General features: G+C 42.0%; 1 pseudogene; it reads left to right on the top strand.

Moving 5' to 3' along the window:
• The first annotated feature begins 2,851 nt into the window (after positions 1-2,851).
• On the top strand, positions 2,852-3,986 carry LOC111164796 (myocardin-related transcription factor B pseudogene; annotated as a pseudogene).
• The last annotated feature ends 18,863 nt before the right edge of the window (positions 3,987-22,849 follow it).

Raw genomic sequence — 22,849 nt, 5'->3', positions numbered from 1 at the left:
CCTGTCATGGCTTTGCCCAGCCAGTAAGTACTCTCAGGTTCTGAGATCTCATAATTTCTCTTGTTTTGTCCATGTAGCATTCCTCCTACACCCCACTTCTTTTCCAGACTGCCTATTTTCTGGAACTGATCCCACCTCCACGTCTGTCCAGGTGTTTTGCAGTGGGATGAGTAAGGTTACAGCATGATGCAGCTCTCAGGCTGCAGCTAATCAGGGCAGAGGTGGACCCAAGACTCAAGCTGTGTCCATAACCCTTTGCTGAAAATGTTGACTCTGGGGGTGCAAATGGGTCAGTCTCTCTCCAGATGGCTGACGCTGTAAGATAGAAACCAGTGGTTCTCAAACTAGGCATGCATTAGAATCACCTGGAGAGCTTGTTAAAACAGACTGCTGGGCCCCACCCAGAGTTTCTGATTCTATGGGGCCTGAGATTTTACATTCTAATGATTTCACAGGTGAGGCTAATGCTGCTAGTCTGGGGACCACACTTTGAGACTGATGTAAAGTTCCAGAACCATCAGGGATCAAGGGCATGGTTCCCATTCTACAACTAGAGAGGTTGAAAAAAATATGTCTGGAGAGATAGAGAAAAAGAGAGATAAATAGATAGACAAAGGGAGAGAGAGAGGGAGAGAGACAGACATAGGTAGAGACAGAAACAGAGACAGACAGACAGAGAGCCTGAAATATAGAGGTAAGATTCGTAGATACTATCCTGGTAGTTTTCAAGGGCTGTTTCCATTGGTTCCTGAATCTCAGCCACATGCCAATCTTTGGACTCCACAAAATCCTCTGCATCCTTGGAATATAATAAAATATGGGTTAAAGTTGGGTTTCTGCCCCGCTAAGCTCAATATCTTCTTAAAAGATACACCCTCCCAGAACCATCCCTGCAGAACTGACTTTTCCCTTAAATTCTATTTGGAACCACAAACCAAGGCAGTGGAAACAGAACAAATGTCATGAAGCCTCTCACAGACACCAAGACCTCAGCCAAGATCTGCATCAAAGCTGCTAGTTGGTGAAGAAGAGCCCCAACACCAGTAGGATTCTCAGCCACAGCTCAGGGGATAGCATCATGGATGGAAATGCAGGCTCTGGGTGAGAATGCATTGGTTTCAACCTCACTCTGCTACTTGCCAGCTGTATATCATGAGCCAATTACTTAAACTCCCTAAGCCTCAGTTTCCTTATCCATAAGGTGAGGATGACAATAAGACCTGCCTCAAAACATTCCTGTGAAAATGAAACAGGATCAGTAGGGCAGCTTAGCACAGCATCTGGCACGGGGTGAGTTCTCAAAAATGTTGATTACAGTTATCTTTTTTTTTTTTTTTTTGACCACACCGCATGGCATGTGGGATCCTAGTTCCCCAACCAGGTATTGAACCCATGCCCCCTGCAGTGGAAGCACGGAGTCCTAACCACTGGACCACCAGGGAATTCCTATGGTTATTATTAATTATTGTTTCTGGTCTCTTCTCACTGTGATCCTGGATCTGCAGAACCACATTCATGGATCCTGGTCTCTGATCCTCTGGATTTGGCTTTTGGGCTTGATCTCTCCAGGCTATGTTCTCCCATGTAGGGCGCTTCATCCCAGTTCCAGCTCTAAGCAATCTAGCTGATAGATTTACCAGGAGATAATTCGGCCTCCAAATCATCATGGCTGTTAATTCCATCAAAGGTTGAGAGTCTTCAAGGGAGTGTCCTAGCCCCAACCATCTGGGCAAGAATTCCAAGGCAAAACAAGGCCTGGGAATGGATTTCTGCAAGCTGGTAATAAGAGTCAGCTCATATGTGACAAGGGACAAAGATGATGGTAGCAAGCTGAGGCGGGAAGAGTTCTGATCCTGGGTTCAGGTGTTATAGTGGCTTCTCATGCAGTGTCCGTGGCTTCAGGTATGAGGATCTGGCGTCAGTTAAGAACCTGCTAAGGGGAAGATATAGCTCCTGTCAGATAGGACACCAACATCACCTGCCACTCCACCACGTTGAAAAATCAATATCTGTCTTTAGTTTCTCCTATTTTCATCTTGCTAGGCCCTGTGCCCTAAAACCCAGGACAGCCACCTGCTACAGAGCCAACTCCTAGAGTGAGCCAACAGTGATATCCTAACAAGGGAAAACACAGAAAAACAGATAACCCAAGTTCTATACCCTTTGGGTATTTCCATCCATGACCCTCATCTCTGTCATCCTCAGAAATCCTCCTCTCTCGTGCCCTCATGTGCTTCTACTGCCTCATTCCTCCTCCCCCAGTTCACCTGGCTTCCCGTACTTGCCTTGGTAGCTTGTATTTCTATGTTCCCTGGGACTGCTGGCCATGACTGAATGTGACCCTCCTCCAGGACCAGTGTCTCCTGGACAACCTTCTCAAATTGAGGCTGTGGATTCTCCCATGATCCCAGCATCTCCCCTGCCTCTTCCAAAACTCCCTCCTCTGATGTTTTCCCGTTAAGCCGTCTCATTCACTCCATGGTCTGAGTTACTGCCTATGTATTGATGACTACTAAATCTTCATTTTCGTTCCATCTTTGCCTCTGATCACCAGACTCGTATATCTAACTGCCCTTCGAAATCCCTAAAGTTGTCCCTGAGGCACCTTCAAATGAAATGCTCCAAACGGAACCCCCTATTCTTAAAGTTGCACACTTAATTTTTACTCCTGTGTCCTGTACTTCAACGCGCAACCACGTAGCAAGGAGCTGAGGACTTCTGCCAACAACCAACACCAACGTGTCAGCCAAATGAGGGAAGACACCTCGGAAGTGGATCCTCTAACCTCAGTCAAGACTGCAAGTGACGGTCTCGCGAGATCGCGGGCGGCAGTGCGTGGGGAGGAGGTGGCCTGGGAGCTTCCTCCCAGAGCCATCCTTGCAGGCTACTCGGATGAAGTTGAAAAGAGCTCGACTAGGTGCTAAGGTGCTAAGAAAGAGAGTGTAAGACAGTAAAATAATTAAATATTTTTACTGAGTCTCTTCAACAGGCCACATTTAAGAGGTGTCTCGTAGCCTCTGCTGCCAGAGGCTGGAACACAATGGGTCACACAGAGACACTAGACACCGAGGATGAAGTCCATCTTTCTCCAAGTCCTCAAAGTGAAGCCATTGCCCACGAATTGCAGGGGCTCTCCTTGCTCTCCAGTCAGCACCTGCCCCCTCGGAACAAAAGGAAGATTATGCTCCAGCCGAGGCTGCAACAAAGAGGAGAGGACAGCTAGTGGACCAGGGCATCATGCCACCTCCGAAGAGCCCAGCGGCATTCCAGGAGCAATGAAAAGACTTGGAAGGGGCCAGAACCATAAACTCTTTGAAGCACAAGATCTGGAGCCGACCCGATGGTTCTGAACTTGTCAGGATGCCCATTTTAGAGAGAACGTTTGCAGAGCCATCCTTGCAGGCGACTCGGATGAAGTTGAAAAGAGCTCGACTAGCTGATGATCTGAATGAAAAGATTGCTCAAAGACCTGGTCCTATGGAGCTGGTAGAGAAAAACATCCTTCCTGTAGACTTCAGTGTTAAGGAGGTAATTATAGGCATTGGGAAGGACGACTGTCCTCAAACTCACGGCAGTTTATCATTTGACAAAGACAGCAGTGATGCTTTGTCTCCAGACCGGCCAGCCAGCTAGGAGTCGCAAGGGTCAGCCACATCCCCAAGTGAGCCAAAAGTTAGTGAATCGCCATCTCCTGTGACTACAAACACTCCAGCTCAAGTATCACCTTTCTTGTTTTGACCCCTAAACAGAGGAAGTGCTTTGTTTTTTATATATTAAGGTAATACATTATCACCAGAAGAAAAGTCTGAAAGTGCAGAAAAATATAGATTTTCACATGTAATCCAACCACTGTTAACATTTTCAATAGATTCTTACATTTTATTTCTGTTCTATATACACATTTTTGACAAACAGTTTTGCAACTTGCTTTAAAATTTTTTCATATAACTTTTTTTGAGATATAACGCACATATCCTAAAATCCACCCTTTTTTCTTTTTAACTATGTTAACCAGTTTAAGCATACAGTTCAGTAGTGTTACATATACTCACACTGCTGTACAACCGATCTCCAGAACTTTTTGTCTTGCTAAACTGAAACTAAACCTATTAAAGTGCATCTCCCCAGGGCTTCCCTGGTGGCACAGTGGTTAAGAATCAGCCTGCCAGTGCAGGGGACACGGGTTCGAGCCCTGATCCAGGAAGATCCCACATGCCGCAGAGCAACTAAGCCTGTGGGCCACAACTACTGAGCCCGCGTGCCACAACTACTGAAGCCCGTGTGCCTAGAGCCCATGCTCCGCAACAAGAGAAGGCACCGCAATGAGAAGACTGCGCACCGCAACAAAGAGTAATCCCCGCTCGCCGCAACTAGAGAAAAGCCTGCACGCAGCAACGAAGACCCAATGCAGCCAAAAATAAGTAAGTAAATAAATAAATAATAAATAAACAAAGTTCATCTCCCCATTCCCCTAGGCCTGGCAACCACCATTCTGTTTCTGTCTCTATGAATTTCACCACTTTAGATATCTCATATAAATGGAACCATACAGTGTCTTTTGTGACTGGCTGATATCACTTAACATAATGTCCTCAAGGTTCATCCATGTTGTAGCATGTGACAGGATCTTTAAGTTTTAGGGCTGAATAATATTCCATTTTATATGTATATATATACCACATTTTGTTTATCCATTCATCAGTGGACATTGGATTGCTTCCATCTCTTGGCTATGGTGAACAGTGATGCTATGTACATGTGTGTGGAAATATCTCTTCAAGACCCTGCTTTTAGTTCTTTTGGGCATATACCCAGAAGTGCAATTGCAGGATCATATGGTAGTTCTATTTTTAATTTTTAAGGAACCTCCATACTGTTCTCCATAGTGGTTGTACCATTTCACACTCCCACCAACAGTGCTGAAGGGTTCCAATTTCTCCACATCCTTGCCAACACTTGTTAATTTCTATTCTTTTGATAGTGGCTATTCCAATGGTGTGAAGTGACATCTCACTGTATTTTGTTTGTTTGTTTGTTTTATTGAAGTATAGTTAAGTTACAATGTTGTTAGTTTCAAGTGTGCAGCAAAGTGATTCAGTGATTCAAAGAATATATATATTCTTTTTCAGATTCTTTTCCATTATAGGTTATTACAAGATGTATTGAGTATACTTACTGTGGTTTTGATTTGCATTTCTCTAATTATTAGTGATGTTGAGCATTTTTCTTATGCTTGTTGACCATTTGAATCATCTTTGGAGAAATGTCTATTCAAATCCTTTGCCCTTTTTAAAATCAGGTTATTTGTTTTTCTACTGTTGAGTTGTAGGGGTTTTTTATATGTTCTAGATATTAACCCCTTATCAGATATATGATTTTCAAATACTTTCTCCCATTCCATGTGTCACCTTTTCACTCTGCTGATAGTATCCTTTGATGAGCAGAAGTTTTTAAGTTTGATATAGTTCCGCTTGTGTATTTTTGGTTTTACTGCCTGTGCTTTTGATGTCATACTAATAAATCATTGCCAAATCCAATGTCATGAAGCTTTTCCCCTGTTTTCTTCTAGGATTTTCATGGCTTGGGGTCTTACATTTGGGTCTTTAATCTGTTTTAATTTCTGTATATGGTATAAGATAAGGAACCAACTTCATTCTTTTGCATGTGGATATCCAGTTTTTCCAACACCATTTGTTGAAAAGACTGTCCTTTCCCCACTGAATGGTCTTGGAACGCTTGGAAAGATCATTTGATCATATATATAAGAATTTATTTATGGGCTTTCTATTCTATTGCATTGGCCTATATGTCTGTCTTTATGCCAGTACCACACTATTTTGATTACTGTAGCTTCATAGTAAATTTTGAAATCAGGAAGTGTGAGATCTCCAACTTCATTCTTCTTTTTCAAGAGTGTTTTGACTACTTGGGGTCCCTTGAGGTTCCAGATTAATGTTAGGATAGATTTTTCTATTTCTGTAAAAAAAAATGGCATTGGGAAAATCACCCTATTAAAGTGTATACTTCAATGGTTATTAGTATATTCACAGACTTGTGCAACTCTCACCACTATCTGATTCCAGAGCACTTTCATCTTCCCCAAAAGAAGCCCATACTCATCAACAGTTTCCTCCACTCAGTCCTAAGCAACCATCAGTCTTCATCTACTTTCTATCTCTGGAATTACCTATTCTGGACATTTTATATAAGTAGCATCATACAATATGTGGTCTTTTGTGACTGGCTTCTTTTACTTAGTATAATGTTTATAAAGATTCATCTATGTTGTCACATGTATCAGTACATCATCCCTTGTTATGGCTGAATAATATTCCACTGTGTTGACATACCATATTTTGTTTATCCACCAGTCAATGGACATTAGCTATTATGAATAATGGTGCTGTGAACACATGTGGACAAGTTTTTATGTGGACATATGTTTTCACTTCGCTTGGGTATATACCTTGGAGTGGAATTGCTGTGTCATATGGTAACTCTATGTGCATCTTGCTTTTATATCTTAATAATAATCATAGTAGTGTTCCTTGTCAATAAATATGCATTCATATCATTTTTTAAAAAAAGACTTCAAATGACCACAGCACCAGCCAGCATCTTGACTGCAACCTCATGAGAGACCTTGAACCAGAAGCACCCAGCTAAGCTGCTGTTCAATATCCAGTTCACAGAAACTGGGAGCTGATAAATGTTGATCGTTGTTTGAAGCCAATAATTGAGGGAGTGGAGGTAATTTGCAAGACACTGTGGTAGGCACTGGGATATAGTGGTAAAGATGAGAGATGTTATCCCTGCCCTCTTGGAGCTTACAGACGACCTATGCCCTAGTCTTTCCCTCACAATCATCAAAATATTGGTGCCTGTTCACAGTCCAGATCTTGCACTGCCCAAGAAATATCATTCAGTATCTCTGCTTCACAGGCCCTTGACCTCTTTAGTTTCTAGGATGTGCATCTTCTGTTATTTCAGCAGCCGGCTCCTGTGACACATGCTGTGGTCTTGTCATGGATGCATAACTGGACCATCTGTAAAATGTTCAACTCCAATGTACAAGTTTTTCCCACCTGATTATTTCTCTACTCATTATACCTGCTCTGCTCTCCTTAAGAGATCCGGGTCCACGGAGCTCTCCTTGCCTCCCCCTCTGTAGAATCTCTCAACCCCTTCCTAATTTTATTTCCTTCCTTATCCAGACTAGATCCCATGCTCCATCACACCACATCAACCACTTCTCTGCTGGGACTTTCACTTAGCCTTTCCTTTTTGTCTCCAAACTTGGATATTTTCTCCTCCATATGGCTATCGCACACCTATCAGTGCCCCACCCATCCACCTCAGCATCTACCTCCATCCCCCAACGGTTGCTTACCAAGGATACCTACACCTCTATCTCTGATGACTTTGTATGTCTGTGGAGCAGACTCAGCCAGAGTTCACAGGGCAGTCAGTAGTGCTAAGTGCCCTGTAAGCAGCCCTCAACTAATGGTGAGTGAGGAGATACAGAAAACACCATGTTCTGCATCCACAGTTGATCCTTACCATTGACCAGAAATTCCTCTTTTTTTTTTGGCCACGCCACGCAGCTTGCAGGATCTTAGTTCCCCAAGCAGGGATCGAGCCCGGGCCCCAGCAATGAAAGCGCCGAGTCCTAGCCACTGGACCACCAGGGAGTTCCAGGAAGTGCCTCGATTTGTGATGGCCATCTTTGCCTCTCATGTGCAGTGGCCAGCTCAAGGATATGTCCTTACTTACCCTCAGTGCCACTCTCTTCCTGCTTGACAGAGAACGTGGAAAAAATCCAGTAGGAACTACATTAAATTCCCTTTCCTACACTTCTCCTCTGGGGGGAAGGAAAGCACCTTCCTTGCCTCTTTTTTTCACTCATTGGTAGGAAAATTTGTCCCTCCTATCCAAGGTGAGTCTTTCACCTGGATTCTGGATCCCATTTTCTCCCCTTTCATTCCTAAAGATCTCAGATCACCCCTGAACTGACACAGTGATGAAAACTTCCCAGTTATCTTAATTAATCTCCCTGTAGCACCTGAAGTGGCTGACCACTCTCTTCTGAAATGACTTCCTCCTTGGTTTCTGTGACATTCCTCTCTTGTAGTTTTCCTTCTACATCTCTGGATACCCCCATTTGGTGTTTCCATTAATCAGACACCCCTTAAATTTCTCTCCAAGCCACCCACTTCTGTCCCCATCACCACATTGCTAGTCCAGAATACCTCCATCTCAAACCAAGATTACTGAGTGATTCTTCTAGCTGCCTCTTCAGCCCGGCTCACCCTCCAGCCCAAATCGATCCATGACTCCTCATCAGTTGGGTCTTGTGGATGGCAAGGTTTGTGGCAGAGGTAGGAGGTGCTAAAGCTGGTCCCCTCCCTCACTGCGCTCGTCCTGGGAGATGTGAGAGATTTTCCACTGGGGAGCTGCTGCTTCTGTCTTGGAGAAATTTCATCTGCTATAGTTGCACTTGAATACCAGCGCTTTTTAGACGATCTCATCTGACTTTCTAACCCAGCAACAGCTATGGAGTACCCCCTAAATTGAATCGTCCTTTTGTCTTGATATCTCACATATCTCTAGATCCCACACTTCAGCTGCAACTTTCTGATATTACTACCCAAGGATTGATACTGATTGGTAACAATTGTGAATTGTTGAATGAATTGTGAACTGTGAATATCCCATTCACATTTGGGATGCTCATGTCTTTCAAGTCTGAAAGAGGAATGACATGCTTCACACAAAAGTGAATGCAATAATAAAGATTATATTTTCCCTTTGATCTTGGCCTCCAAGAGTCTCATAATTAAATTTGTGTTTCAACTTAATAACTCTCCAAAACCCCTATCTGTGGTGTCTACAAAACTTTGTTCTCATTTTCCAAATGTCTGGATCTTAAAGTCTTAGTTGGATTTTCCCCCTGATGTATGAGTTCTCTATTGCTGCATACCAAATTACCACAAGGTTAGTGGCTTAAAACAACATGCGTTTATTATCTCTGCTTCTATGGGTCAGGAGTCGGGCAGAGCTTAGCTGATTCTTCTGCTTAGGGTCTCACAAAGCTGCAGTGTAGGTGATGGTTGGACTGCATTCCTTTCTGGAACTCAAGATCACATAGTTGTTTGCAGAATTTAGTTTTGTGCAGATGTAGGACTGAGGTCCCCACTTCCTTGCTGGCCGTCAACCAGGGGCCATTCTCAGCTCCATGGAGGCCCTCACGGTTCCTTGTCACATGGCCCTCTCCCAGCCCTCTCACAGCATCACAGCTTACTTCTTCAAAGCCAGCAGGAGAACCTCTCCAGTCTGCAAAGAGAGTCTTACACAATGTCACATAGTCATGGAAGTGGCCATGCTATCACTTTGGCCATCTGATGTAACTTAAGGGAGTAGCTATCCCATTGTATCCACAGATCCTGCCCAAACTCAAGGGGAGAAGATTATAGATGACATGTATACCAAGGGGCAGGAATCTTGGGGATCATCTTAGAATTCTGCTAACCCTAAGCCTAATGTTACATTTTTATTTATCATGTTAAAATTTTTTGCATAACTGTATATATTCTGAAATCTATCTCAAATATTTTAGAGAATAAGTCAAGAGACCACCTCACACTGTATGGTAGATTGATTCTAAAAAGGGCTCACCCCAATTATTCCCTTCCCTGGATCCATGCCTCATGTGATGTGACTTTGTAGCTCATTCCAGAGATTCTCAGATGGGCTTATGTCTTTCTTTGGCCATAGATTGAAGCTGAAACAACAGTATGAGAGTACTGGGCCTAAACTCGAAGAGGGAGTTGCATGTTTTTGCTCTCTTCCTCTTGCACCCACACCACTGCCATGGTAACAAGCCCAGGCTCGCCTGCTACAGAGCAATGTAAGCTCCCATCCTGGCCAGTCCTAGACCACCTGGCCCCCAGCTGACCCACCAGCTGGCCATAGACCCATGAGGGAGCCTACCCAAGACTAGCCAAGCCTATTCCATGTCAGCAGAACCTCCCTGTCAATCTATAAATTCATAAGAAATAATAAATGATTATTGGTTTAAGCTATGAAAATTTGGGGAATTTTGTTATACAGCAATAGCTAACTGATGAATGTGGGGAAATGCCAGAAAGGACTTGACTGTATAGTGGAAGTAAAGCATCTAAAAAGGCACAATTCATTCACCGTACCCTCAAATCTCTGTGTTTCATGTACTCAATCACTACTGCTGATGGTGGAATGTTTTCAACCTATGTGGCCCATAATATTCATTCAAAAGACTGATGTGTGACTTGGAGTCCTTTCTACAATGATTAGAGCAATAAAGAGATAGAGAAATCAAATAGCTAAAAAAAAAAAAAAAAAAGCATCTTGCTGTGCTGTTCTAGACACAGCTGCCCTAATAGAGAAATGTGCAGTTTTTACTTTCCTTGCAGTTTTTCAGTTCAGAATTACTTTAAAATAAATCCCAATGAAAGCAGTAATCAATTATGTCAAGAAGAAAACAAAGTTTGATCTGAAAATACTAACGGAATCTAACATTTTAGAAATAAATTACTGTGTCATGTCCTATGGCAACACTGCATCAAACTGCTTAAAGATAAATTGTACAATCAACTCCTGGGTATCTGCATGTGGATTATCCTTTTGGTAGACTACAAAGGGAAAACATTTAATTCTAGATTTTTATCCCTCTTCTCTTCAGTGTATTTCTCTACCACCTTTCTAACTACTTAGTCATGACATGCTAAGGGGACAGAAACTGAGTGTAATACAGTAATAATTCACTTATATTGCATCATACAAAAATAAGGCGTTCAATATTAAGTAAATTTCCAAGATGACCTAAAAGCACACTTGCTTCAAAAAAAACTGACCATTCTGATATACATTTTTCTAAAATGTATTTTACGTTTTCCCTCCTTAGGAAACAGAATGTGCTTTACCCCTTAAATAAAACTTTATTGTACAAGGTACTTTAGCAGTTGTTAAAAGGATGCAAAGGTGAATCAAAACAGGATTCTAGACTCCAGTGGCTTACAACTGAGGGACATGTACATAGATTATTCTAGCAGTAAGTTCATTACAATATAAAGAAAATTTTGAATCCATTTAGTGACATGAGAGAAGGCTGTGTGGAGTTGGATCTCAAGGACAAGAGAGTGAAGCAAGAGAGGCACTTGCCCCAGGTGCAGAATTTAAGGGGGTATCAAAAAACTCAGTAATCAGTAAGGAAAGGATGGATTGTAAATTTGGGGTTAGCAGATGCAAGCTATTATATATAGGATGGATAAACAACAAGGTCCTACTGTATAGCACAGGGTATATATTCAATATCCTGTGATAAACCATAATGGAAAAGAATATAAGAAAGAATATATGTATATGAATAACTAAATCACTTTGCTGTACAACAGAAATTAACACAACATTGTACATCAACTACATTTCAATTAAAGAAAAAAATTTTGTTTTAACCAAAACAAAACCTCAGTAATCAAGATATGTAATATTTTAATGTATAATTTTTAAAGGTCAAAAATTAATGCAAAAATATCTATGATGAACAAAATATCAAAATTTTAAATAAAGACTGGACAAGTAACAGTACCATGCAGAGCCCTATTGGAGTCTGAGGCAAAAGGAAAAACCCATAAAGGCCATTTGAGTTGGGGACTAAAGAATCCACTAACTAGGAGGTTACGCCATTTTCTTAAAGTTATAGTCAATTGTAAAAAATAGTGGTCTACTGGAAGGAATGATCATTTTTGTGATCATTTACAGCTTTCTACAATTTTGGGTGCCACACACTGAGTGGAATATTGAGGTGGAGATTGCACATGTGTTGATGACATGACAACAGTGATGCTGAAAGCTCGGCCTCTCTGCACCAGTGTGAATCGAATCTCAGTGACAGAGTTTTGGGTGAAGTAGAAAAGAATAGCTTTATTGCTTTGCCAGGCAAAGAGGGGCACAGCAGGCTCCTGCCTCGAAAGAAAACTATGTGTCCCAACCTGGGAGGATTTGATGAGGGGTTTTATAACAATAGCTCAAGGGTGGGGTTGCTGATAAGATTAAGGCATGTGCAAGATCTCCTAATCTTGATGAGCTTCTCTGGTCCCTTTAATCTCACCTCAGGTGGTTCCCTGGCTGCTCCTCCCTTGGTTAGCAACTGTTCAAATCTGCCCTCAGGGAAGTTCATGGAGGCTGGAGTCTTGCCTACAAGACACTGGGACAAAAAGGCTTCAGTGCCCAGGAGCCCCACAGGGTCCTTCTCTGTTTCAATAATAGCAGATATTGGCTTCAGGGATTTTGTCTCCTAACCAATTTGGATGATTAGATAGAATCTACAGCCTGATACCAACCTTTAAGTTGTAAGTCGGCATATTGGGTCAGAATTGTACGGCTCTAATAATAACATTAATGTTTTTCCCCTGACCCCCCAGCCCCCCCCCTTTCTTCTAGAGACAGGTCTCTCTAGGCAGCCTGAAGCATCCATCTGCCTTGGGGGGAATTAGGACTGCTAAACAAGAATGCAAAGAGAAAGAAAGCTATAGTTTAGCCTCTAACTTGGAAAATAGAATTTTCAAATGCATAGCAAGACTGAAAAGCAAAGTTCTGTCAACAGAAAAGGAATTTTTGGATTTCCCTGGTGGCCCAGTGGTTAAGAATCTGCTTGTCAGTGCAGGGGACGCGGGTTCGAGCCCTGGTCTGGGAAGATCCCACATGCCACGGAGCAACTAAGCCCCGGGCGCCACAACTACTGAGCCTGCGCTCTAGAGCCCAAGAACCACAACTACTGAGCCCGAGTGCCACAACTACTGAAGCCCGCGCGCCTAGAGCCCGTGCTCTGCAACAAGAGAAGCCACCCAATGAGAAGCCTGCGAACTGCAACGAAGAGCAGCCCCCGCTCGCTGCAACTAGAGAAAAGCCCACGCGCAGCAGCAAAGACCCAAGGCAACCAAAAGTAAAAATAAATAAATTTTTTTTAATTTAAAAAAAGAAAAGGAACTTCTGAATTCCCTTATCTCCAGCTTTAACTTATCAAGAGGAGCTGACTCATCTTCCATAGTGAAGCTGAGTAACCCATCCACCTTTGGCCAAGGCCACAGGGCCTGCTGCCCTAGGTAAGGAGGATGTGATACCTAGAAAGTGAAAAGCCCAACATGTGCTACTTCTCATAGGATTTCGAGAAGAGAGAAATGCAAGAGGAAGGAGATGCGCTTCTCTGAAAATGGCACGGGTTTTGAGAGTTGGACAAAGTGACAGGACCAGAGGGGATTTTCACAAACTCAATTTTAAGGCACAGGAGGACATTGCCTCCCAGGCTGCCCAGACTCCAGCTTCAGGGACAGCCCCCTTCAGGTCAAACAAGAGCAGGGTTAGGCAGAGTAAGAGCCAGGGTTTAGCTTTCTTGAATCCAAGTTAGGTGTGGACAGAACTTGAAAGTTCTCCCATGCCCCCAAGGGGAGATAGAAAGGTATGTGAGATGAGAGCCCAGGGGCTTTCTGGGACTCACAGTGGGAAAGAACAAGGTCACCTCAGAGCCAAGACCCTGCGGTAAACTGCCTAAGCCATGAACAGGGGAGGGTGTGCCAATGTGAAGCGTGGCAGGTCTGAGTGCATAGGCGTGCATATAGGTGCACGGGTTAAACAAGGCACGGTCCCATGGGAAGACTCCCAGGTCCCGGCCAAGCCAGTTAACTGTACTCTCAGTTATACGAGCTGCCACCTCTAGCAGCTTACGTAATCCAGTCTGTTCTCTTGGCCCATGTGGTAAGATGTGACCATGTAGACAGAGGACAATTCTACAAAGACCAGGAAAGCCAGAAGACACCATGGGGTGGACACTGTCGATGCTCTGCCCAGACTCCCTGGTGTCTCCTAACAGCCCCCCCCCACCCCTTCCAGTGTGCTTTTGCCTCCAATGCCTGCACTTGAGACTCTTCTTTGGAGATGAAGAGATGAACTCTTCTTCAGGCTACTGGAATGACTATGGAGGGAATAAGAAAGCCCAATCTCTTCACCTTAAGTCCTCAAGTGGGGACTACTTTGGGAAAGCACTTAAGACCTCAGAGTTCCCTGCAGGACCAGGTTGAGACTACCGTCTACCTGCCTTTGCCTGAAATTACACCATTACTTGGCTGGCTCTTCCTCCTATTTTTTACTGGTTCCTCCTGTTCGTGATTGTTCCTCTTGTTCTTTTTGAGTTTCCTGAGGAGAATGCATAATTCACTCATTTTTCTTCTTTTTAGTGTGATAACATTTAAGTGTATGAAATTTCCTCTGAGTGCACTTTTGATGTAACACTCTGAGTTTTAATACCGTGTGAATATGAGTCGTAGTTCTAAATATTCTATTACTGTATTGACTTCTTCTCTAATCTAAAAGGTAAATTGGAAGACTGTTGTATAATGTGCAAGTGTTTAAGTTTCTATCTGGTTAAATAGAAATAGCTCTAAAAACATATGTCCACATAAAAGCCTGAACATGAATGCTTATAGTAGCATTATTCATAATAACCAAAAAACAGAAACAACCCAAATGTCCATCAACTGTTGAATCAATAAACACAATGCAGCATATCCACACAATGGAATATTATTTGGTAATAGAAAGGAATGATATACTGATATAGTACATGGATGAACCTTGAAAACAGTATCCTAAGTGAAAGATGCCTGTCACAAATGACACATTGTATGACTTTATTTATATGACCTGTCAAAAATAGGCAAATCCACAGAGATACAAAGTAGATTAGTGGTTGCCAGGATAGGGGAGGAGTGTATGGGGAGTGACTGCTAATGGTATAGGGTTTCTTTGGGGGGGCAGAGGGATGAAAATGTTATGAGACTAAATAATGGTAATGGTTAAACAACACTGTGAATATACTAAAAACTGCTGAATTGTACATTTTAAGAGTGAATTTTGTAAAGCAATTATACTCCAATAAAGATGTAAAAAAAAAAGAGTGAATTTTACGGTACATGGATTATGTGTCAATAAAGCTATTTTTTTTAAAGATACTATTGTTAGCACAAAATGATAAAGAAAAGTTGGTTGCTCCTATTTCCATAAACTTTATCCATAGGATCCATATCCATATACCCAATATTTGTAAATTGGTTGCTCCTATATCCATATCCAGAAAAATATATAGATGGAATTTTTTTTTCTTATTTTAGGTCCTTGTTGTTTATCTTTTTTATATACAGCAGTGTGTATCTGTTAATCTCAAACTCCTAATTTATCCCTCCCCACCTCTTGGAATTTTTTAATGTAGCATACATACATAAATGTGCACTAATACAACTTGACAAATTTTCTAACGATGATGCACCAGTGAAACAGCTCTCTAGATCAAGATGTTACCAGCATGCTAGAAGCCCCCTGAGGACTCCCTCCCAGGCACTCCTTGGGAGCATTTCTTTAAAGAATCCTCATCTCTAGGTCTACTTCTGGAAAACCCAACCTAAGGGAGTGTGGATACAAAGATCCCTTTTCTCTGCCCTCCCCCAAACACCCAGAAGCCATTTTTGAGAGAAGAGCAAGAGGCTGAACTTTTATCTGAAAGAATCATCATCAGAGGCTGTACTTCAACTCTCCTAAATGATTAAACTAAGAGAGGTGAAACTGAAAAAGACTCGCCAATAGCCATTGACAAGTGGGCGTGGTCATAGTTCTCCAAGGGCTGGGGGACCATGAGAAAAGTCAAAGCAGGTACAGAGAATTAAAGTAACTACAGCTCCCTGCACATCTGATACCATGTGAGTTGATCAGGTAATCCCGCCAGGGAGACATGCTATGTAGATCACAGAACTCAGTAACTGGCACATAGCCATGTCCACTGAAGGTGATTATTCCCCCACTGTCTTGCACTGTGACCCCAGAGAAGTAGTTTAACCTCTCTTGGCCTTTGAGTCCTCAGCTAGAAATAAAGGGAGAAAATGCTGAATTACATGTGGTTTTCACATCAATGGTAAGCTAATTATAACTGGTACAAAGAACTTCCACATTTTCATCAGAAAAGGCAAAGCCTCATCCTTATAAATGACCAGGACAACATAGGTTCCAGCCTTAGAGGGTCTGTGATGAAATCCCCTGTGACAGGCTTCCAGAAAGCAGGGAGAGGGGTCAAGTTCCCCTGTGGCCTTCCTTTGCCTAGGACCAACTGGGTAACCTTTGAGGAGGCACGTCAGTCCTTTAAAGGAAAAATATGCTGTCCCTTTGAGAATAAACGAAACCCCCTAGGTGAAAAAGACTTGGACGTGGTCAGCTATAAGTCAAACATTGAAGAGGACTGCTTTAAGTATCCGATTCTTTAAGATGCTGTAGTGGAAGGATTTAGGTAGAAAGGAGACCAGTACTAACGAATATCTTGCTAGCGAGATTCTTCTATGGCTGAGTATTCAGTCCTGACATTGTCAAATTTTATAGGATGGTAAAACCCACCTCAACAGAAGAATGAATTCAAAGCTTCTTGGAGTAATAATATTCAAAATTGTTCATGGTCTGGTTCTTCATGCTCCTTTAAAATCATTTCCCACAAATTCTGTTGGCTGTTGGGTCATAGGATATTGCTCTGCTGTTCCCTTTAACCATCCCCTGTGTTTTTACACCCACTACTCTCTATTTTGGGCTTTTTATATAGTTTTTATTCAATAATTCCTATTTTTCTTTAAGAGTCAGACTCACTTAATAGCCAAATGGGTTAGATCTTGGCTTTAGAAAAAATACAGCTATAAAAGACAGTTTGGGAGATAATTGGATAATTTGAATATGTCCTGGATATTAACTGATAGTAGGGAAGTACTGCTAAAAGTATAATCATTATGTAGGAGAATGCCCCTACTTTTAAGATATGTACCTGAATTATTTAAGATGGAATGCTTGACGTCTGTAACTTACTTCCAAATGGATCAGAAAATAGAGAAGATAAAGCAAAGATAGTAAAATGTTAACAAATGTCTAATCTAAATGGTAGGTATTCAGATGTTCATTAAGATGTTTTATTCTTTTTTCTTCCCTTTTTTGTTGTATTTTTTAACTTTTATTGGACTATAGTTGATTTACAATGTTGTGTTAGTTTCTGCTGTACAGCAAAGTGAATCAGTTATATATATACATATATCCACTCTCTTTTATATTCTATTCCCATATAGGGCATTACAGAGTATTGAGTGGAGTTCCCTGTGCTATACAGTAGGTTCTTATTAGTTATCTATTTTATATATAGTGGTGTGTATATGTCAATCTCAATCTCCCAATTTATCCTTCTCCCTCTTCCCTTTTGGTAACCATAAGTTTGTTTTCTATGTCTGTGAGTCCGTTTCTGTTTTGTAAATAAGTTCATTTGTACCATTTTTTTAGATTCCACATATAAGTGATATCATATGATATTTGTCTTTCTCTGTCTGACTTACTTCACTTAGTATAATATTCTCTACGTCCATCCATGTTGCTGCAAATGGCATTATTTCATTCTTTTTTATGGCTGAGTAACATTCCATTGTATATATGTACCACATCTTCTTTATCCGTTCCTCCATAGATAGACATTTAGGTTGCTTCCATGTCCTGGCTATTGTAAATAGAGCTGCAATGAACATTGGGGTACATGTATCTTTTTGGATTATGGTTTTCTCCGGATATATGCCCAGGAGTGGGATTGCTGGATCATATGGCAGCTCTATTTTTAGTTTTTTAAGGAACCTCCATACTGTTCTCCATAGTGGTTGTATCAATTTATAGTCCCACCAACAGTGTAGGAGGGTTCCCTTTTCTCCACACCCTCTCCAGCATTTATTGTTTGTAGATTTTCTGATGATGTCCATTCTGAACAGCGTGAAATCTCATTGTAGTTTTGATTTGCATTTCTCTAATAATTAGTGATGTTGAGCATATTTTCATGTGCCTCTTGGCCATCTGTATGTCTTCTTTGGAGAAATATCTGTTTAGATCTTCTACCCATTTTTTTTAATTGGGGTATAGTTGTTTTACAATGTTGTGTTAGTTTCTACTGTACAGCGAAATGGAGTTCCCTGTGCTGTACAGCAGGTTCTCATTAGTTATCTATTTTATACATGTTAGTGTATAATATGTCAATCCCAGTCTCCCAACTCATCCCACCTCACCCTTTTCCCCCCTTGGTGTCCATACGTTTGTTTTCTACATCTGTGTCTCTATTTCTGCCCTGCAAACTGGTTCATCTGTACAATTTTTCTAGATTCCGCATATATGCATTAATATACGATATTTGTTTTTCTCTTTCTGACTCACTTCACTCTGTATGACAGTCTCCAAGTCCATCCACGTCTCTACAAATGACCCAATTTCATTCCTTTTTATGGCTGAGTAATATTCCACTGTATATATGTACCACATCTTCTTTATCCATTCATCTCTTGATGGACATTTAGGTTGCTTCCATGACCTGGCTATTGTAAATAGTGCTGCAATGAACATTGGGGTGCATGTGTCTTTTTTTTTATTTTTATTTTGTTTAGTTATTTTGGCTACATTGGGTCTTTGTTGCTGCGCATGGGCTTTCCCTAGTTGTGGCAAGCAGAATTACTCTTTGTTGCAGTGAGCAGGCTTCTCATTGTGGTGGCTTCTCTAGTTGTGGAGCATGGGCTCTAGGCATGTGGTCTTCAGTAGTTGTGGCACACGGGCTCAGTTGTTGTGGCTCGTGGGCTCTAGAGTGCAGGCTCAGTAGTTGTGGCACACAAGCTTAATTGCTCCGTGGCATGTGGGATCTTCCCAGACCAGGGCTTGAACCCATGTCCCCTGCATTGGCATGCAGATTCTTAACCACTGTGCCACCACGGAAGACCCGCATGTGTCTTTTTGCATTATGGTTTTCTCTGGGTATATGCCCAGTAGTGGGATTGCTGGGTCGTATGGTAGTTCTATTTTTAGTTTTTTAAGGAATCTCCATACTGTTCTCCATAGTGGCTGTATCAATTTACATTCCCACCAACAGTGCAAGAGGGTTCCCTTTTCTCCACACCCTCTCCAGCAGTTGTTGTTTGTAGATTTTCTGATGATGCCCATTCTAACCAGTATAAGGTGATACCTCATTGTAGTTTTGATTTGCATTTCTCTGATAATTAGTGATACTGAGCGTCTTTTCATGTGCCTCTTGGCTATCTGTATGTCTTCTTTGGGGAAATGTCTATTTAGGTTTTCTGCCCATTTTTTTGATTGGGTTGTTTGTTTTTTTGATATTGAGCTGCATGAGCTGCATGTAAATTTTGGAGCTTAATCCCTTGTTGATCACTTTGTTTGCAAATATTTTCTCCCATTTGGTAGGTTCTCTTTTCATTTTGTTTATGGTTTCCTTTGCTGTGCAAAAGCTTTTAAGTTTAATTAGGTCCCATTTGTTTATTTTGGTTTTTATTTTCATTACTCTAGGAAGTGGATCAAAAAAGATCTTGCTGTGATTTATATCAGAGAATGTTCTGCCTATGTTTTCCTCTAAGAGTTTTATAGTATCCAGTCTTACATTTAGGTCTTTAATCCATTTTGAGTTTATTTTTGTGTATGATGTCAGAGAATGTTCTAGTTTCATTCTTTTACATGTAGCTGTCCAGTTTTCCCAGCACCACTTATTGAAGAGACTGTCTTTTCTCCATTGTATATCCTTGCTTTCTTTGTCATAGATTAGGTGACCGTAGGTGCATGGATTTATCTCTGGACTTTCTATCCTGTTCCATTGATCTATATTTCTGTTTTTGTGCCTGTATCATACTGTTCTGATTACTGTAGCTTTGTAGTATAGTCTGAAGTCAGGGAGCCTGATTCCTCCAGCTTTGTTTTTCTTTCTCAAGATTGCTTTTGTTATTCAGGGGTTTTATGTGTTTCCATACAAACTGTAAAATTTTTTGTTCTAATTCTGTGAAAAATTCTATTGGTAATTTGATAGGTATTGCATTGAATCTGTAGATTACTTTGAGTAGTATAGTCATTTTCACGATATTGATTCTTCCAGCCCAAGAACATGGTATATCTCTCCATCTGTTGGTATCATCTTTGAGATTTTTTTTCAATCTTCCTTTATGTTTGAAATTTTTCATAATGAAAAGTTGGGGTTGGAGGAAACAAAAGTAAATTCCTGACATTATCATAAACCAAAGGTACTTTGACCTCTGCATTTGGGGCCATATCTCACCCCAGCACTAGTACCACTATAGGGCATGCTTGCTGACATACATGCAGCAGGAAAATTTGTCAACTTATTGTTAGCCCTCCCTCACTCTCCAGACACAAGCAGGACACAAGGAAGTTTAGTTCGAAGTGCCAAACTTTAGGAGAGTGCTTGTTAAATTGTAAAATCCTATTGTCAATGTAGTCAAGTGTTGGGAAAGCTAGTGAAGTAGTCTTGTTCAGGCTTCAGAGGCAGCTCCAGGCCTCTCTCTGACTGGACAATGATGTGAAAGCTGGCCGCATGCCAAACTACTGAGCTACACCCAGGCCAGCAGGGGTGGCGCCAGCACACAGTGTAAACTACTGGATAAGATAAAGGGTAAGTCATGGGACTCCTTGAACCTTGAGGGTCTGGCCAGCCCCAGGGGATCAAGAACATTCCAAGACTTACGAGTTAAGACCAAGGCATTTACGACAATAACCAGGGCTGCAAACTTGCACGCAGACTGATTGTTATTAGCCTGCAGCCTGGTGCTAAAAGCTGGGCTCCTTCAAGTGGCAAACTGAAGCTCTCACCCATGGGGTGGACACACCACCAGGACCTTCCCAACTGGGACTCCAGATTGCTCTTCAAGGGACTTCCCAGCACTGCTTGGATCTGGATGTAGGTGCTTCCCCAATTTGGTGATGTATAAACCTGTCTTTACTATTCTTTCTCAGTTATACTATCCTTTTCTTAATTAATGTACTGTAATCTTTGTTAATTCAATAAAATCTCTCTAAATTCTTGTTTAACTGAGTACAGAGTGGTTATTTTGCCAGCGAATCCTGCAAGCCTTGAAACCAAAAGTAAGGTTATGAGAAAGTGGTCTTAGACATGAAAAGTCTTAGATGTGAAATCCAATTTGGACTGGGGAGAAAGTATTCCTGGTAGGGTATAAATGTGTTTTGAATAAATATGGGGAAGACAGAATGGCCAAAGTCTGTTTGTATGGCAATGAGTAGAATTTGTTCTCTCATTCATTCATATCTAATGGCCTGCTTGGATCAACACAGCTGCCTTACACCATACCTATCCAGGATCCAGCTTTGCCTGCCTGTCTTAGCCTCTTCCCATTTCCTGCATTTGGTCCACTGCCTTGCATTGGGTGTGTGGCATTTCCAGGTTCTCAGGTCTCCTTGGTGTGGCTCATGCAAATGTTTACTCAGAGTTCCTGGATCATCTGCTTCTATAACTGCATGGCTTTCAGCAATTCAACACTATTGATTATCAAAGTCCTGCACCCTCTGTAATGCCTGTGATCATAGTGAATCACTCCAGCTTTGCAAGCCATGACTTGGAAGGCACACTTGACACCCCTCTCTACGTCACATCCAATCCATCCCCAAGTTCCGTCCATTGCAGGCAAAGCTCTTGAATTTGCCCACTCCCCCAACTCAGTGGATTAATTGACAAAGGTTACTCACATTTCATGTCCATTGTGGGTCAGCTGTGTTCTGCTGCATGTTATCTTCATTCTGTGACCCAGGCAGACGGAGCAGCCGCTATCCAGAACATTGGCGGTGGTGTGGCAAAGATAACCGAGAACATGGTGAACCTCTTGACGGGTCTTGAATCTTCTGCTCATAGATGTCGACGTCAAACATCGCTACTGTTGGGAAAGGAAACCTCACACAGTCTTTCAACACCCACTGGACCACCTAACAATGGGTCTTGGACCTGGATCACTTCCTTACCAAGAGATAAAGAGCCCACACTGCTTATGCTGAGCTCATCACCTTGGGTGGGAATATCTTTCCTTGTTTCAGGCTCAATGCTGCTTTTTTGTTCTGCTTAAATGGCCAACTACTATTTCATTCCTCTGTGGGGAGGGGTCGGGTTTCTTCGTGTTGGCTGTGGGAGAGACCTCAGCCATGGGGGCCAAGTGCCCACTATTGAAGCTGATCTCGTTGTGTCTCTTCTCTGTGTAAGTAAGCGTTGTTCCATTCAGTGCTTGACTTCATTGTGTTTTCTTTGGTGATGCTGATACCAAGATGCAGTGGGCAGAAGTGTTGAGAGTCCTCCCCTGGGACTCGTTACCAGTGCAGGGCACCCTGCTCAACAACTCCCCTCCCTCTATCATCTTCTTGGTAGAAGCAAGTCACAAAGCCACACCTTATTTCAACAAGATGGGAGTGTATAGTCCTCTCTCAGGGAGAGAAAATCCAGGTTGGAGCTGGGCAATGAGGTTCAGAGAACATACAAGTCCCTGGGAAGTCTAGGAAAATCACGGTGTCCCCTGGCTTTGGGGTTCTGAGTGGAAAAGCAGGTTAACAAAGCAGGGATTCAGGCAATGGAGGAACATGACAAGGGACAGCCACTGAAAGTGGGGTACAGGTTGGGTGCTTAGTCACAGGATATGAATTAAAGAGAGGAGAGCTCAAATCCAGGGGAATAGTCCCAACACAACCTACAGCAGTGGCAGAAATGAGGGGATAGGAGCAACTATGAAAGAAGGATAAACAGAACTGATGGATGATCCAGTGCAAATGGGGTGGGAGAGAAAGAGTCAAAGGCGACAAATATTCTGAGCTCTCTAGGAAGAAGTATTGTGGGATCTTGTCAATTTCATTGACTCGCTAAAGCTGGAACTACATTTCCCAGCATTCCTTTCCCTCTAAAATTTCAGGCTAGCATTTGCCATAA

This window comes from Delphinapterus leucas, chromosome 4, assembly GCF_059928025.1.
Source record: "Delphinapterus leucas isolate spDelLeu-1000000601 "Yukka" chromosome 4, BTC_Dleu_Yukka2, whole genome shotgun sequence".
Taxonomy (NCBI): Eukaryota; Metazoa; Chordata; class Mammalia; order Artiodactyla; family Monodontidae; genus Delphinapterus; species Delphinapterus leucas.
The sequence above is the reverse complement of the archived record's forward strand: the minus strand, read 5'-3'. Positions and strand labels throughout refer to the sequence as shown.